Here is a 14,163-nt window from a genome sequence, read left to right as displayed (position 1 = left end):
GATTTAATAAGCGACAACATTTTGACCCCAAACCGAGAGGATTCTGGGATGTTTGTGGTTTTTTGGTAATAACTCTGGAAGTAAACGTCGCAGACCCATCAAGGTGGTACTCGTACTGCTCGCCTCGTCGAGAGGAATCCAAATATATGAATGGTTAAGCTATGGGATTTGAAATGGACTAGCGACCAATAAAACAGCATGTATTATGGGGTTGAATGCTTTTTGTTATTCACAAAATAAAACAAATGCAGTCATGCAAATATTTGAATTTGCACAGCACAGCAAAATCAGTTGCACCATTCAATTCCGCTCGTCCAGACGGGGAGAATTCAATCACATTTATTCGATGCGACGTTTCTTATGGGATTTAATAAGCGACAACATTTTGACCCCAAACCGAGAGGATTCTGGGATGTTTGTGTTTTTTTGGTAATAACTCTGGAAGGAAACGTCGCAGAACCATCAAGGTGGTACTCGTACTGCTCGCCTCGTCGAGAGGAATCCAAATATATGAATGGTTAAGCTATGTGATATGAAATGGACGAGCGACCAATAAAACAGCATGTATTATGGGGTTGAATGCTTTTTGCTATTCACAAAACAAAACAAAAGCAGTCATGCAAATATCTGAATTTTCACAGCACAGCAAAATCAGTTGCACCATTCAATTCCGCTCGTCCAGACGGGGAGAATTCAATCACATTCATTCGATGGGACGTTTCTTATGGGATTTAATAAGCGACAACATTTTGACCCCAAACCGAGAGGATTCTGGGATGTTTGTGTTTTTTTGGTAATAACTCTGGAAGGAAACGTCGCAGAACCATCAAGGTGGTACTCGTACTGCTCGCCTCGTCGAGAGGAATCCAAATATATGAATGGTTAAGCTATGTGATATGAAATGGACGAGCGACCAATAAAACAGCATGTATTATGGGGTTGAATGCTTTTTGCTATTCACAAAACAAAACAAAAGCAGTCATGCAAATATCTGAATTTTCACAGCACAGCAAAATCAGTTGCACCATTCAATTCCGCTCGTCCAGACGGGGAGAATTCAATCACATTCATTCGATGGGACGTTTCTTATGGGATTTAATAAGCGACAACATTTTGACCCCAAACCGAGAGGATTCTGGGATGTTTGTGGTTTTTTGGTAATAACTCTGGAAGGAAACGTCGCAGACCCATCAAGGTGGTACTCGTACTGCTCGCCTCGTCGAGCGGAATCCAAATATATGAGTGTTTCAGCTATGGGATATGAAATGGACGAGCGACCAATAAAACAACATGTATTATGGGGTTGAATGCTTTTTGCTATTCACAAAATAAAACAAAAGCAGTCATGTAAATATCTGAATTTTCACAGCACAGCAAAATCAGTTGCACCATTCAATTCCGCTCGTCCAGACGGGAAGAATTCAATCACATTTATTCGATGCGACGTTTCTTATGGGATTTAATGAGCGACAACATTTTGACCCCAAACCGAGATGATTCTGGGATGTTTGTGTTTTTTTGGAAATAACTCTGGAAGGAAACGTCGCAGACCCATCAAGGTGGTACTCGTACTGCTCGCTTCATCGAGAGGAATCCAAATCTATGAGTGTTTCAGCTATGGGATATGAAATGGACGAGCGACCAATAAAACAACATGTATTATGGGGTTGAATGCTTTTTGCTATTCACAAAATAAAACAAAAGCAGTCATGTAAATATCTGAATTTTCACAGCACAGCAAAATCAGTTGCACCATTCAATTCCGCTCGTCCAGACGGGGAGAATTCAATCACATTCATTCGATGCGACGTTTCTTATGGGATTTAATAAGCGACAACATTTTGACCCCAAACCGAGAGGATTCTGGGATGTTTGTGGTTTTTTGGTAATAACTCTGGAAGTAAACGTCGCAGACCCATCAAGGTGGTACTCGTACTGCTCGCCTCGTCGAGAGGAATCCAAATATATGAATGGTTAAGCTATGGGATTTGAAATGGACTAGCGACCAATAAAACAGCATGTATTATGGGGTTGAATGCTTTTTGTTATTCACAAAATAAAACAAATGCAGTCATGCAAATATTTGAATTTGCACAGCACAGCAAAATCAGTTGCACCATTCAATTCCGCTCGTCCAGACGGGGAGAATTCAATCACATTCATTCGATGGGACGTTTCTTATGGGATTTAATAAGCGACAACATTTTGACCCCAAACCGAGAGGATTCTGGGATGTTTGTGGTTTTTTGGTAATAACTCTGGAAGGAAACGTCGCAGACCCATCAAGGTGGTACTCGTACTGCTCGCCTCGTCGAGCGGAATCCAAATATATGAGTGTTTCAGCTATGGGATATGAAATGGACGAGCGACCAATAAAACAACATGTATTATGGGGTTGAATGCTTTTTGCTATTCACAAAATAAAACAAAAGCAGTCATGTAAATATCTGAATTTTCACAGCACAGCAAAATCAGTTGCACCATTCAATTCCGCTCGTCCAGACGGGAAGAATTCAATCACATTTATTCGATGCGACGTTTCTTATGGGATTTAATGAGCGACAACATTTTGACCCCAAACCGAGATGATTCTGGGATGTTTGTGTTTTTTTGGAAATAACTCTGGAAGGAAACGTCGCAGACCCATCAAGGTGGTACTCGTACTGCTCGCTTCATCGAGAGGAATCCAAATCTATGAGTGTTTCAGCTATGGGATATGAAATGGACGAGCGACCAATAAAACAACATGTATTATGGGGTTGAATGCTTTTTGCTATTCACAAAATAAAACAAAAGCAGTCATGTAAATATCTGAATTTTCACAGCACAGCAAAATCAGTTGCACCATTCAATTCCGCTCGTCCAGACGGGGAGAATTCAATCACATTCATTCGATGCGACGTTTCTTATGGGATTTAATAAGCGACAACATTTTGACCCCAAACCGAGAGGATTCTGGGATGTTTGTGGTTTTTTGGTAATAACTCTGGAAGTAAACGTCGCAGACCCATCAAGGTGGTACTCGTACTGCTCGCCTCGTCGAGAGGAATCCAAATATATGAATGGTTAAGCTATGGGATTTGAAATGGACTAGCGACCAATAAAACAGCATGTATTATGGGGTTGAATGCTTTTTGTTATTCACAAAATAAAACAAATGCAGTCATGCAAATATTTGAATTTGCACAGCACAGCAAAATCAGTTGCACCATTCAATTCCGCTCGTCCAGACGGGGAGAATTCAATCACATTTATTCGATGCGACGTTTCTTATGGGATTTAATAAGCGACAACATTTTGACCCCAAACCGAGAGGATTCTGGGATGTTTGTGTTTTTTTGGTAATAACTCTGGAAGGAAACGTCGCAGAACCATCAAGGTGGTACTCGTACTGCTCGCCTCGTCGAGAGGAATCCAAATATATGAATGGTTAAGCTATGTGATATGAAATGGACGAGCGACCAATAAAACAGCATGTATTATGGGGTTGAATGCTTTTTGCTATTCACAAAACAAAACAAAAGCAGTCATGCAAATATCTGAATTTTCACAGCACAGCAAAATCAGTTGCACCATTCAATTCCGCTCGTCCAGACGGGGAGAATTCAATCACATTCATTCGATGAGACGTTTCTTATGGGATTTAATAAGCGACAACATTTTGACCCCAAACCGAGAGGATTCTGGGATGTTTGTGTTTTTTTGGTAATAACTCTGGAAGGAAACGTCGCAGAACCATCAAGGTGGTACTCGTACTGCTCGCCTCGTCGAGAGGAATCCAAATATATGAATGGTTAAGCTATGTGATATGAAATGGACGAGCGACCAATAAAACAGCATGTATTATGGGGTTGAATGCTTTTTGCTATTCACAAAACAAAACAAAAGCAGTCATGCAAATATCTGAATTTTCACAGCACAGCAAAATCAGTTGCACCATTCAATTCCGCTCGTCCAGACGGGGAGAATTCAATCACATTCATTCGATGGGACGTTTCTTATGGGATTTAATAAGCGACAACATTTTGACCCCAAACCGAGAGGATTCTGGGATGTTTGTGGTTTTTTGGTAATAACTCTGGAAGGAAACGTCGCAGACCCATCAAGGTGGTACTCGTACTGCTCGCCTCGTCGAGCGGAATCCAAATATATGAGTGTTTCAGCTATGGGATATGAAATGGACGAGCGACCAATAAAACAACATGTATTATGGGGTTGAATGCTTTTTGCTATTCACAAAATAAAACAAAAGCAGTCATGTAAATATCTGAATTTTCACAGCACAGCAAAATCAGTTGCACCATTCAATTCCGCTCGTCCAGACGGGGAGAATTCAATCACATTTATTCGATGCGACGTTTCTTATGGGATTTAATAAGCGACAACATTTTGACCCCAAACCGAGAGGATTCTGGGATGTTTGTGGTTTTTTGGTAATAACTCTGGAAGGAAACGTCGCAGACCCATCAAGGTGGTACTCGTACTGCTCGCCTCGTCGAGCGGAATCCAAATCTATGAGTGTTTCAGCTATGGGATATGAAATGGACGAGCGACCAATAAAACAACATGTATTATGGGGTTGAATGCTTTTTGCTATTCACAAAATAAAACAAAAGCAGTCATGTAAATATCTGAATTTTCACAGCACAGCAAAATCAGTTGCACCATTCAATTCCGCTCATCCAGACGGGGAGAATTCAATCACATTTATTCGATGCGACGTTTCTTATGGGATTTAATAAGCGACAACATTTTGACCCCAAACCGAGAGGATTCTGGGATGTTTGTGGTTTTTTGGTAATAACTCTGGAAGTAAACGTCGCAGACCCATCAAGGTGGTACTCGTACTGCTCGCCTCGTCGAGAGGAATCCAAATATATGAATGGTTAAGCTATGGGATTTGAAATGGACTAGCGACCAATAAAACAGCATGTATTATGGGGTTGAATGCTTTTTGTTATTCACAAAATAAAACAAATGCAGTCATGCAAATATTTGAATTTTCACAGCACAGCAAAATCAGTTGCACCATTCAATTCCGCTCGTCCAGACGGGGAGAATTCAATCACATTTATTCGATGCGACGTTTCTTATGGGATTTAATAAGCGACAACATTTTGACCCCAAACCGAGAGGATTCTGGGATGTTTGTGTTTTTTTGGTAATAACTCTGGAAGGAAACGTCGCAGAACCATCAAGGTGGTACTCGTACTGCTCGCCTCGTCGAGAGGAATCCAAATATATGAATGGTTAAGCTATGTGATATGAAATGGACGAGCGACCAATAAAACAGCATGTATTATGGGGTTGAATGCTTTTTGCTATTCACAAAACAAAACAAAAGCAGTCATGCAAATATCTGAATTTTCACAGCACAGCAAAATCAGTTGCACCATTCAATTCCGCTCGTCCAGACGGGGAGAATTCAATCACATTCATTCGATGGGACGTTTCTTATGGGATTTAATAAGCGACAACATTTTGACCCCAAACCGAGAGGATTCTGGGATGTTTGTGGTTTTTTGGTAATAACTCTGGAAGGAAACGTCGCAGACCCATCAAGGTGGTACTCGTACTGCTCGCCTCGTCGAGCGGAATCCAAATATATGAGTGTTTCAGCTATGGGATATGAAATGGACGAGCGACCAATAAAACAACATGTATTATGGGGTTGAATGCTTTTTGCTATTCACAAAACAAAAGCAGTCATGTAAATATCTGAATTTTCACAGCACAGCAAAATCAGTTGCACCATTCAATTCCGCTCGTCCAGACGGGGAGAATTCAATCACATTTATTCGATGCGACGTTTCTTATGGGATTTAATAAGCGACAACATTTTGACCCCAAACCGAGAGGATTCTGGGATGTTTGTGGTTTTTTGGTAATAACTCTGGAAGTAAACGTCGTAGACCCATTAAGGTGGTACTCGTACTGCTCGCCTCATCGAGAGGAATCCATATATATGAGTTGTTAAGCTATGGGATATGAAATGGACGAGCGACCAATAAAACAACATGTATTATGGGGTTGAATGCTTTTTGCTATTCACAAAAAAAAACAAAAGCAGTCATGCAAATATCTGAATTTTCACAGCACAGCAAAATCAGTTGCACCATTCAATTCCGCTCGTCCAGCCGGGGAGAATTCAATCACATTCATTCGATGCGACGTTTCTTATGGGATTTAATGAGCGACAACATTTTGACCCCAAACCGAGAGGATTCTGGGATGTTTGTGTTTTTTTGGTAATAACTCTGGAAGGTAACGTCGCAGACCCATCAAGGTGGTACTCGTACTGCTCGCCTCGTCGAGAGGAATCCAAATATATGAATGGTTAAGCTATGGGATTTGAAATGGACTAGCGACCAATAAAACAGCATGTTTTATGGGGTTGAATGCTTTTTGCTATTCACAAAATAAAACAAATGCAGTCATGCAAATATTTGAATTTTCACAGCACAGCAAAATCAGTTGCACCATTCAATTCCGCTCGTCCAGACGGGGAGAATTCAATCACATTCATTCGATGCGACGTTTCTTATGGGATTTAATGAGCGACAACATTTTGACCCCAAACCGAGAGGATTCTGGGATGTTTGTGTTTTTTTGGTAATAACTCTGGAAGAAAACGTCGCAGACCCATCAAGGTGGTACTCGTACTGCTCGCCTCGTCGAGAGGAATCCAAATATATGAATGGTTAAGCTATGGGATTTGAAATGGACGAGCGACCAATAAAACAGCATGTATTATGGGGTTGAATGCTTTTTGTTATTCACAAAATAAAACAAATGCAGTCATGCAAATATCTGAATTTTCACAGCACAGCAAAATCAGTTGCACCATTCAATTCCGCTCGTCCAGACGGGGAGAATTCAATCACATTTATTCGATGCGACGTTTCTTATGGGATTTAATAAGCGACAACATTTTGACCCCAAACCGAGAGGATTCTGGGATGTTTGTGTTTTTTTGGTAATAACTCTGGAAGGAAATGTCGCAGAACCATCAAGGTGGTACTCGTACTGCTCGCCTCGTCGAGAGGAATCCAAATATATGAATGGTTAAGCTATGTGATATGAAATGGACGAGCGACCAATAAAACAGCATGTATTATGGGGTTGAATGCTTTTTGCTATTCACAAAACAAAACAAAAGCAGTCATGCAAATATCTGAATTTTCACAGCACAGCAAAATCAGTTGCACCATTCAATTCCGCTCGTCCAGACGGGGAGAATTCAATCACATTCATTCGATGGGACGTTTCTTATGGGATTTAATAAGCGACAACATTTTGACCCCAAACCGAGAGGATTCTGGGATGTTTGTGGTTTTTTGGTAATAACTCTGGAAGGGAACGTCGCAGACCCATCAAGGTGGTACTCGTACTGCTCGCCTCGTCGAGCGGAATCCAAATATATGAGTGTTTCAGCTATGGGATATGAAATGGACGAGCGACCAATAAAACAACATGTATTATGGGGTTGAATGCTTTTTGCTATTCACAAAATAAAACAAAAGCAGTCATGCAAATATCTGAATTTTCACAGCACAGCAAAATCAGTTGCACCATTCAATTCCGCTCGTCCAGACGGGAAGAATTCAATCACATTCATTCGATGCGACGTTTCCTATGGGATTTAATGAGCGACAACATTTTGACCCCAAACCGAGATGATTCTGGGATGTTTGTGTTTTTTTGGTAATAACTCTGGAAGGAAACGTCGCAGACCCATCAAGGTGGTACTCGTACTGCTCGCTTCATCGAGAGGAATCCAAATATTTGAGTTGTTAAGCTATGGGATATGAAATGGACGAGCGACCAATAAAACAACATGTATTATGGGGTTGAATCCTTTTTGCTATTCACAAAATAAAACAAAAGCAGTCATGCAAACATCTGAATTTTCACAGCACAGCAAAATCAGTTGCACCATTCAATTCCGCTCGTCCAGACGGGGAGAATTCAATCACATTCATTCGATGCGACGTTTCTTTTGGGATTTAATGAGCGACAACATTTTGACCCCAAACCGAGAGGATTCTGGGATGTTTGTGTTTTTTTGGTAATAACTCTGGAAGAAAACGTCGCAGACCCATCAAGGTGGTACTCGTACTGCTCGCCTCGTCGAGAGGAATCCAAATATATGAATGGTTAAGCTATGGGATTTGAAATGGACTAGCGACCAATAAAACAGCATGTATTATGGGGTTGAATGCTTTTTGTTATTCACAAAATAAAACAAATGCAGTCATGCAAATATTTGAATTTGCACAGCACAGCAAAATCAGTTGCACCATTCAATTCCGCTCGTCCAGATGGGGAGAATTCAATCACATTTATTCGATGCGACGTTTCTTATGGGATTTAATAAGCGACAACATTTTGACCCCAAACCGAGAGGATTCTGGGATGTTTGTGTTTTTTTGGTAATAACTCTGGAAGGAAACGTCGCAGAACCATCAAGGTGGTACTCGTACTGCTCGCCTCGTCGAGAGGAATCCAAATATATGAATGGTTAAGCTATGTGATATGAAATGGACGAGCGACCAATAAAACAGCATGTATTATGGGGTTGAATGCTTTTTGCTATTCACAAAACAAAACAAAAGCAGTCATGCAAATATCTGAATTTTCACAGCACAGCAAAATCAGTTGCACCATTCAATTCCGCTCGTCCAGACGGGGAGAATTGAATCACATTCATTCGATGGGACGTTTCTTATGGGATTTAATAAGCGACAACATTTTGACCCCAAACCGAGAGGATTCTGGGATGTTTGTGTTTTTTTGGTAATAACTCTGGAAGGAAATGTCGCAGAACCATCAAGGTGGTACTCGTACTGCTCGCCTCGTCGAGAGGAATCCAAATATATGAATGGTTAAGCTATGTGATATGAAATGGACGAGCGACCAATAAAACAGCATGTATTATGGGGTTGAATGCTTTTTGCTATTCACAAAACAAAACAAAAGCAGTCATGCAAATATCTGAATTTTCACAGCACAGCAAAATCAGTTGCACCATTCAATTCCGCTCGTCCAGACGGGGAGAATTCAATCACATTCATTCGATGGGACGTTTCTTATGGGATTTAATAAGCGACAACATTTTGACCCCAAACCGAGAGGATTCTGGGATGTTTGTGGTTTTTTGGTAATAACTCTGGAAGGGAACGTCGCAGACCCATCAAGGTGGTACTCGTACTGCTCGCCTCGTCGAGCGGAATCCAAATATATGAGTGTTTCAGCTATGGGATATGAAATGGACGAGCGACCAATAAAACAACATGTATTATGGGGTTGAATGCTTTTTGCTATTCACAAAATAAAACAAAAGCAGTCATGCAAATATCTGAATTTTCACAGCACAGCAAAATCAGTTGCACCATTCAATTCCGCTCGTCCAGACGGGAAGAATTCAATCACATTCATTCGATGCGACGTTTCCTATGGGATTTAATGAGCGACAACATTTTGACCCCAAACCGAGATGATTCTGGGATGTTTGTGTTTTTTTGGTAATAACTCTGGAAGGAAACGTCGCAGACCCATCAAGGTGGTACTCGTACTGCTCGCTTCATCGAGAGGAATCCAAATATTTGAGTTGTTAAGCTATGGGATATGAAATGGACGAGCGACCAATAAAACAACATGTATTATGGGGTTGAATCCTTTTTGCTATTCACAAAATAAAACAAAAGCAGTCATGCAAACATCTGAATTTTCACAGCACAGCAAAATCAGTTGCACCATTCAATTCCGCTCGTCCAGACGGGGAGAATTCAATCACATTCATTCGATGCGACGTTTCTTTTGGGATTTAATGAGCGACAACATTTTGACCCCAAACCGAGAGGATTCTGGGATGTTTGTGTTTTTTTGGTAATAACTCTGGAAGAAAACGTCGCAGACCCATCAAGGTGGTACTCGTACTGCTCGCCTCGTCGAGAGGAATCCAAATATATGAATGGTTAAGCTATGGGATTTGAAATGGACTAGCGACCAATAAAACAGCATGTATTATGGGGTTGAATGCTTTTTGTTATTCACAAAATAAAACAAATGCAGTCATGCAAATATTTGAATTTGCACAGCACAGCAAAATCAGTTGCACCATTCAATTCCGCTCGTCCAGACGGGGAGAATTCAATCACATTTATTCGATGCGACGTTTCTTATGGGATTTAATAAGCGACAACATTTTGACCCCAAACCGAGAGGATTCTGGGATGTTTGTGTTTTTTTGGTAATAACTCTGGAAGGAAACGTCGCAGAACCATCAAGGTGGTACTCGTACTGCTCGCCTCGTCGAGAGGAATCCAAATATATGAATGGTTAAGCTATGTGATATGAAATGGACGAGCGACCAATAAAACAGCATGTATTATGGGGTTGAATGCTTTTTGCTATTCACAAAACAAAACAAAAGCAGTCATGCAAATATCTGAATTTTCACAGCACAGCAAAATCAGTTGCACCATTCAATTCCGCTCGTCCAGACGGGGAGAATTGAATCACATTCATTCGATGGGACGTTTCTTATGGGATTTAATAAGCGACAACATTTTGACCCCAAACCGAGAGGATTCTGGGATGTTTGTGGTTTTTTGGTAATAACTCTGGAAGGAAACGTCGCAGACCCATCAAGGTGGTACTCGTACTGCTCGCCTCGTCGAGCAGAATCCAAATATATGAGTGTTTCAGCTATGGGATATGAAATGGACGAGCGACCAATAAAACAACATGTATTATGGGGTTGAATGCTTTTTGCTATTCACAAAATAAAACAAAAGCAGTCATGTAAATATCTGAATTTTCACAGCACAGCAAAATCAGTTGCACCATTCAATTCCGCTCGTCCAGACGGGGAGAATTCAATCACATTTATTCGATGCGACGTTTCTTATGGGATTTAATAAGCGACAACATTTTGACCCCAAACCGAGAGGATTCTGGGATGTTTGTGGTTTTTTGGTAATAACTCTGGAAGGAAACGTCGCAGACCCATCAAGGTGGTACTCGTACTGCTCGCCTCGTCGAGCGGAATCCAAATCTATGAGTGTTTCAGCTATGGGATATGAAATGGACGAGCGACCAATAAAACAACATGTATTATGGGGTTGAATGCTTTTTGCTATTCACAAAATAAAACAAAAGCAGTCATGTAAATATCTGAATTTTCACAGCACAGCAAAATCAGTTGCACCATTCAATTCCGCTCGTCCAGACGGGGAGAATTCAATCACATTTATTCGATGCGACGTTTCTTATGGGATTTAATAAGCGACAACATTTTGACCCCAAACCGAGAGGATTCTGGGATGTTTGTGGTTTTTTGGTAATAACTCTGGAAGTAAACGTCGCAGACCCATCAAGGTGGTACTCGTACTGCTCGCCTCGTCGAGAGGAATCCAAATATATGAATGGTTAAGCTATGGGATTTGAAATGGACTAGCGACCAATAAAACAGCATGTATTATGGGGTTGAATGCTTTTTGTTATTCACAAAATAAAACAAATGCAGTCATGCAAATATTTGAATTTTCACAGCACAGCAAAATCAGTTGCACCATTCAATTCCGCTCGTCCAGACGGGGAGAATTCAATCACATTTATTCGATGCGACGTTTCTTATGGGATTTAATAAGCGACAACATTTTGACCCCAAACCGAGAGGATTCTGGGATGTTTGTGTTTTTTTGGTAATAACTCTGGAAGGAAACGTCGCAGAACCATCAAGGTGGTACTCGTACTGCTCGCCTCGTCGAGAGGAATCCAAATATATGAATGGTTAAGCTATGTGATATGAAATGGACGAGCGACCAATAAAACAGCATGTATTATGGGGTTGAATGCTTTTTGCTATTCACAAAACAAAACAAAAGCAGTCATGCAAATATCTGAATTTTCACAGCACAGCAAAATCAGTTGCACCATTCAATTCCGCTCGTCCAGACGGGGAGAATTCAATCACATTCATTCGATGGGACGTTTCTTATGGGATTTAATAAGCGACAACATTTTGACCCCAAACCGAGAGGATTCTGGGATGTTTGTGGTTTTTTGGTAATAACTCTGGAAGGAAACGTCGCAGACCCATCAAGGTGGTACTCGTACTGCTCGCCTCGTCGAGCGGAATCCAAATATATGAGTGTTTCAGCTATGGGATATGAAATGGACGAGCGACCAATAAAACAACATGTATTATGGGGTTGAATGCTTTTTGCTATTCACAAAATAAAACAAAAGCAGTCATGTAAATATCTGAATTTTCACAGCACAGCAAAATCAGTTGCACCATTCAATTCCGCTCGTCCAGACGGGGAGAATTCAATCACATTTATTCGATGCGACGTTTCTAATGGGATTTAATAAGCGACAACATTTTGACCCCAAACCGAGAGGATTCTGGGATGTTTGTGGTTTTTTGGTAATAACTCTGGAAGGAAACGTCGCAGACCCATCAAGGTGGTACTCGTACTGCTCGCCTCGTCGAGCGGAATCCAAATCTATGAGTGTTTCAGCTATGGGATATGAAATGGACGAGCGACCAATAAAACAACATGTATTATGGGGTTGAATGCTTTTTGCTATTCACAAAATAAAACAAAAGCAGTCATGTAAATATCTGAATTTTCACAGCACAGCAAAATCAGTTGCACCATTCAATTCCGCTCGTCCAGACGGGGAGAATTCAATCACATTTATTCGATGCGACGTTTCTTATGGGATTTAATAAGCGACAACATTTTGACCCCAAACCGAGAGGATTCTGGGATGTTTGTGGTTTTTTGGTAATAACTCTGGAAGTAAACGTCGCAGACCCATCAAGGTGGTACTCGTACTGCTCGCCTCGTCGAGAGGAATCCAAATATATGAATGGTTAAGCTATGGGATTTGAAATGGACTAGCGACCAATAAAACAGCATGTATTATGGGGTTGAATGCTTTTTGTTATTCACAAAATAAAACAAATGCAGTCATGCAAATATTTGAATTTTCACAGCACAGCAAAATCAGTTGCACCATTCAATTCCGCTCGTCCAGACGGGGAGAATTCAATCACATTTATTCGATGCGACGTTTCTTATGGGATTTAATAAGCGACAACATTTTGACCCCAAACCGAGAGGATTCTGGGATGTTTGTGTTTTTTTGGTAATAACTCTGGAAGGAAACGTCGCAGAACCATCAAGGTGGTACTCGTACTGCTCGCCTCGTCGAGAGGAATCCAAATATATGAATGGTTAAGCTATGTGATATGAAATGGACGAGCGACCAATAAAACAGCATGTATTATGGGGTTGAATGCTTTTTGCTATTCACAAAACAAAACAAAAGCAGTCATGCAAATATCTGAATTTTCACAGCACAGCAAAATCAGTTGCACCATTCAATTCCGCTCGTCCAGACGGGGAGAATTCAATCACATTCATTCGATGGGACGTTTCTTATGGGATTTAATAAGCGACAACATTTTGACCCCAAACCGAGAGGATTCTGGGATGTTTGTGGTTTTTTGGTAATAACTCTGGAAGGAAACGTCGCAGACCCATCAAGGTGGTACTCGTACTGCTCGCCTCGTCGAGCGGAATCCAAATATATGAGTGTTTCAGCTATGGGATATGAAATGGACGAGCGACCAATAAAACAACATGTATTATGGGGTTGAATGCTTTTTGCTATTCACAAAATAAAACAAAAGCAGTCATGTAAATATCTGAATTTTCACAGCACAGCAAAATCAGTTGCACCATTCAATTCCGCTCGTCCAGACGGGGAGAATTCAATCACATTTATTCGATGCGACGTTTCTTATGGGATTTAATAAGCGACAACATTTTGACCCCAAACCGAGAGGATTCTGGGATGTTTGTGGTTTTTTGGTAATAACTCTGGAAGTAAACGTCGTAGACCCATTAAGGTGGTACTCGTACTGCTCGCCTCATCGAGAGGAATCCATATATATGAGTTGTTAAGCTATGGGATATGAAATGGACGAGCGACTAATAAAACAACATGTATTATGGGGTTGAATGCTTTTTGCTATTCACAAAAAAAAAACAAAAGCAGTCATGCAAATATCTGAATTTTCACAGCACAGCAAAATCAGTTGCACCATTCAATTCCGCTCGTCCAGACGGGGAGAATTCAATC

This window comes from Petromyzon marinus, chromosome 59 (assembly GCF_048934315.1).
Source record: "Petromyzon marinus isolate PM22_M1 ecotype Great Lakes invasive population chromosome 59, UKy_Petmar_22M1.pri1.0, whole genome shotgun sequence".
Classification (NCBI taxonomy): Eukaryota; Metazoa; Chordata; class Hyperoartia; order Petromyzontiformes; family Petromyzontidae; genus Petromyzon; species Petromyzon marinus.
The sequence above is the reverse complement of the archived record's forward strand: the minus strand, read 5'-3'. Positions refer to the sequence as shown.